The 5000-nt window shown below is 62.5% G+C and overlaps 1 pseudogene; it reads left to right on the top strand.

Annotated features, from left to right (window-relative positions):
- The window catches only part of LOC126444068 (large subunit ribosomal RNA), a 7949-nt pseudogene that overhangs the window by 933 nt on the left and 2016 nt on the right, over window positions 1–5000 (top strand).

Below are 5000 nucleotides of genomic sequence, written 5' to 3'. Positions count from 1 at the left end.
ACGGACCAAGGAGTCTAACATGTGCGCGAGTCATTGGGCTGTACGAAACCTAAAGGCGTAATGAAAGTGAAGGTCTCGCCTTGCGCGGGCCGAGGGAGGATGGGGCTTCCCCGCCCTTCACGGGGCGGCGGCCTCCGCACTCCCGGGGCGTCTCGTCCTCATTGCGAGGTGAGGCGCACCTAGAGCGTACACGTTGGGACCCGAAAGATGGTGAACTATGCCTGGCCAGGACGAAGTCAGGGGAAACCCTGATGGAGGTCCGTAGCGATTCTGACGTGCAAATCGATCGTCGGAGCTGGGTATAGGGGCGAAAGACTAATCGAACCATCTAGTAGCTGGTTCCCTCCGAAGTTTCCCTCAGGATAGCTGGTGCTCGTACGAGTCTCATCCGGTAAAGCGAATGATTAGAGGCCTTGGGGCCGAAACGACCTCAACCTATTCTCAAACTTTAAATGGGTGAGATCTCCGGCTTGCTTGATATGCTGAAGCCGCGAGCAAACGACTCGGATCGGAGTGCCAAGTGGGCCACTTTTGGTAAGCAGAACTGGCGCTGTGGGATGAACCAAACGCCGAGTTAAGGCGCCCGAATCGACGCTCATGGGAAACCATGAAAGGCGTTGGTTGCTTAAGACAGCAGGACGGTGGCCATGGAAGTCGGAATCCGCTAAGGAGTGTGTAACAACTCACCTGCCGAAGCAACTAGCCCTGAAAATGGATGGCGCTGAAGCGTCGTGCCTATACTCGGCCGTCAGTCTGGCAGTCATGGCCGGTCCTTGCGGCCGGCCGCGAAGCCCTGACGAGTAGGAGGGTCGCGGCGGTGGGCGCAGAAGGGTCTGGGCGTGAGCCTGCCTGGAGCCGCCGTCGGTGCAGATCTTGGTGGTAGTAGCAAATACTCCAGCGAGGCCCTGGAGGGCTGACGCGGAGAAGGGTTTCGTGTGAACAGCCGTTGCACACGAGTCAGTCGATCCTAAGCCCTAGGAGAAATCCGATGTTGATGGGGGCCGTCATAGCATGATGCGCTTTGTGCTGGCCCCCGTTGGGCGAAAGGGAATCCGGTTCCTATTCCGGAACCCGGCAGCGGAACCGATACAAGTCGGGCCCCTCTTTTAGAGATGCTCGTCGGGGTAACCCAAAAGGACCCGGAGACGCCGTCGGGAGATCGGGGAAGAGTTTTCTTTTCTGCATGAGCGTTCGAGTTCCCTGGAATCCTCTAGCAGGGAGATAGGGTTTGGAACGCGAAGAGCACCGCAGTTGCGGCGGTGTCCCGATCTTCCCCTCGGACCTTGAAAATCCGGGAGAGGGCCACGTGGAGGTGTCGCGCCGGTTCGTACCCATATCCGCAGCAGGTCTCCAAGGTGAAGAGCCTCTAGTCGATAGAATAATGTAGGTAAGGGAAGTCGGCAAATTGGATCCGTAACTTCGGGATAAGGATTGGCTCTGAGGATCGGGGCGTGTCGGGCTTGGTCGGGAAGTGGGTCAGCGCTAACGTGCCGGGCCTGGGCGAGGTGAGTGCCGTAGGGGTGCCGGTAAGTGCGGGCGTTTAGCGCGGGCGTGGTCTGCTCTCGCCGTTGGTCGGCCTCGTGCTGGCCGGCGGTGCAGGATGCGCGCGCCTGCGCGGCGTTCGCGCCCCGGTGCTTCAACCTGCGTGCAGGATCCGAGCTCGGTCCCGTGCCTTGGCCTCCCACGGATCTTCCTTGCTGCGAGGCCGCGTCCGCCTTAGCGTGCTCCTCCGGGGGCGCGCGGGTGCGCGGATTCTCTTCGGCCGCCATTCAACGATCAACTCAGAACTGGCACGGACTGGGGGAATCCGACTGTCTAATTAAAACAAAGCATTGCGATGGCCCTAGCGGGTGTTGACGCAATGTGATTTCTGCCCAGTGCTCTGAATGTCAACGTGAAGAAATTCAAGCAAGCGCGGGTAAACGGCGGGAGTAACTATGACTCTCTTAATGGCCAAGTGGCGGCGGTGTGGCTGCATCCGGACTTGGCTTTTCGAAGTGCGGTCTTGATGTAGTCGTGCTGCTGCTGCGAGGTGCCTTCCTTGGGTTATAGTTACAGGGAGAGTGATGCGCAATACATGGGCCTAGCCCTCTTAGCCTCTCCTCTCCTGCGGTCTTCTCCCCTTCTCGTGGGCCCGCTGATTTTCGCAGAGTGGAAGACCGCACCAGGGGCTTGGGGGGGTTACCAGCCCCCCCTCGCATTATCCCTTTATAGTTGGGGGCAGCCTACAAGAAACAAGAGATGGTGGCCCTTCCGCTGAAGGTGCCACCCCAGCTACCCCAGCACCTATCCGGCCAACCGGCCGTAACGAAAATGCGATAGTTTGTGTAGCTCCCTTTGCTTGCAGTGAGTGCCACCGCACTTTTACCACGAAGAACGGTCTCGGGGTCCATCGCCGCCGCCAACACCTTGCGGCCGCCAACGCTGAGATCGTGACGGAGAGGCATCGCGCGAGGTGGACGGAGGAAGAAGTCCTGTCGCTCGCCAAGGCAGAGGCCGAACTGTTCCTTGAGAGGGACGCCCGGTTCTTCTTCGTTAATCAAGAGCTTATTAGGATGTTCCCCGACCGAACGCTTGAGGCAATCAAGTGCCGACGGCGGCAAGCTGCCCACAAGCAGCTTGTCCGCCAATTCATGGAGGCGCTTGAGATCGGTCGGGGGGAAGAGCCGGCGTCCCGCCTGGGAGCAGCGAGCTCGCTGCCTGACGCGGGCGAGGCCGCTGCGCCGCCCGTCGACGCAGCCGAGGACTTCGCGGCCGACACCACCGGGCCGCCGCCGGAGGGGCCGACTGACGCCGCCATCTGGGAGCATCTGGCGGGGCTACCTGCTTCCGCCCAGCGTTTCTCTGCTCTGGATCGAGTCATTGGTCTGGGGCGGGGCACGCCGCCCGATGTCATCCTGGGCATGCTCCCGGATGCCCTTGCGTCGGTCGGGTCCAGGGGGGAGAGGTCGATCACCAGGGCACAGCGGCCGCGCCAATCATCCAAGCGGCCGCCTGCCGCCCCGCCGCTGCAGAAGCGCAAGCGGCGCCGCTGGGAGTTCGCGCGGACACAGGACGCCTTCCGCAGGTCGCGTGCACGTTGTGTGCGCGGCTTGCTGGACGGCACCCTGCTGCAGCCGCCACCCGACATCCCCGGTCTGCTGGACTTCTGGGCGGACCTCTTCACGAAGAAGCCGATCTCCACCGCTGGCTTCATCCGTGACCGCCTTCTCCCGCACTCGGAGCCTGTCGCTCCTGAGTGCCTATGGGGGCCGGTCACACGTGAGGAGGTCGCTGCTGCCTTGCCGCCCAGGGGATCGGCGGCCGGGCCGGACGGCCTGACTCCAGCGGACCTGCGGCGCCTGCCGCATGAAGTCCTGGTGAAACTCTTGAACCTCTTCCTCCTGGCCCGCGCCCTCCCCGAGCGTCTGCTTCGCGCCCGGACGTCACTTCTCCCCAAAACGGCTGCACCAACATCCCCCGCTGACTTTCGCCCCATTACGGTCTGCTCGGTGTTGGCGCGGACCTTTCACAAGGTTCTCGCGTCACGCCTGATGCGTGCATGTGCTGTGGACGAACGTCAGCGGGCATTCATCCCCCGGGATGGGATGTTGGAAAACACCTTCATCTTGGACACTGCTCTCACCGACGCAGTCCGCTCCTGTCGCTCTGTTTTTGTGGCATCGATCGACGTCTCTAAAGCGTTCGATTCGGTGGACCATGCTGCCCTCCGCCCCGTGCTGAGGGCTCATGGCCTGCCGGATTGCTTTATTGAGTACGTCGAAAGGTGTTACGAGGGTAGCACGACGGTGTTAGCGGGCGGCGCCGACGTGGGCGTGCCCCTGCAGCCGGCAAGGGGTGTGCGTCAGGGTGACCCCCTCTCCCCCCTCCTTTTCAATTTTGCGGTGGACTATGTTTTGAGTCAACTTCCCTCCCACATCGGAGCTCGGATCCTCGGCCGCAGAGTCAACGCTGCGGCCTTCGCAGATGACGTCCTGCTTTTTGCATCGACCGCGAGGGGATTGCAGTCCCTCATCGACGCAGCCGTCGCAGCCCTCGGCCATCTGGGGCTGCAGATCAACGCCCGGAAGTGTTTCACCCTCGCTTTAGTCGCGTCTGGGCGTGACAAGAAGGTGAAGGTCGACGCCGACGTTACCTTCAAAGCGGGCAACGCCACCATGCCCGCCCTACGTGTGGGTGAAACCTTCCGGTATCTGGGACTGCAATTCTCCACCGCGGGTCGCTGCGTGTTCAACCCACGACGCCACCTGGTGGAGCAGCTGGACGTCATCTCCCGAGCTCCGCTTAAGCCGTAACAGCGCCTCTACGCCCTCACCAACGTACTTCTCCCAGGCCTGTACCACGGGCTGGCCCTCAGCCGCACCCGAGTGGGTGCGTTGAAAGCGGCAGACGTGACCATCCGGGCCGCCGTCAGGAGATGGTTCCGCCTTCCGGCGGACACTCCCCTGGGCTATTTCCATGCTCCTGTAGCCCAGGGAGGCCTCGGCATCCCATCATGCCGATGGATGGGGCCAACACTCCGCCGGTCCCGTCTCCTGGCGCTGAAGAGGATTGGACCAGCCCCCGACGGTGCAGGCCGGGACGAGGTGCAGCGTGAGATTGAGGTGCTGGAGCGGCATCTTATGTGGGAGGGCCACCTCCTCAAATCGTCGACGCAGGTTGGAGAGATGTGGGCCGCGCGCCTGCACGTTGCCTTTGACGGTGCGGCGCTGTCATCTTCCGCCGCCGTCAAGGGGCAACACCAGTGGGTCGCTGACACCAGTCGCCTGCTATCTGGGCGTAACTTCATCGACGCTCTCCGCGCCCGCATCAACGCCTTCCCCACGAAGGCACGGCGCAGTCGCGGGCGGGAGGCGGACACCAGATGCCGCGCGGGCTGCCAGGCCGTAGAGACCGCCAACCACGTGTTACAGGCTTGCTTCAGGACGCACGGGTCCCGGGTTAAGCGGCATGACGCGATCGTGCGCTATGTCGCCCGTGGACTCGCGCAGAGGGGCTTC

This window comes from Schistocerca serialis, unplaced genomic scaffold (genome assembly GCF_023864345.2).
Source record: "Schistocerca serialis cubense isolate TAMUIC-IGC-003099 unplaced genomic scaffold, iqSchSeri2.2 HiC_scaffold_219, whole genome shotgun sequence".
Taxonomy (NCBI): Eukaryota; Metazoa; Arthropoda; class Insecta; order Orthoptera; family Acrididae; genus Schistocerca; species Schistocerca serialis.
The sequence above is the reverse complement of the archived record's forward strand: the minus strand, read 5'-3'. Positions and strand labels throughout refer to the sequence as shown.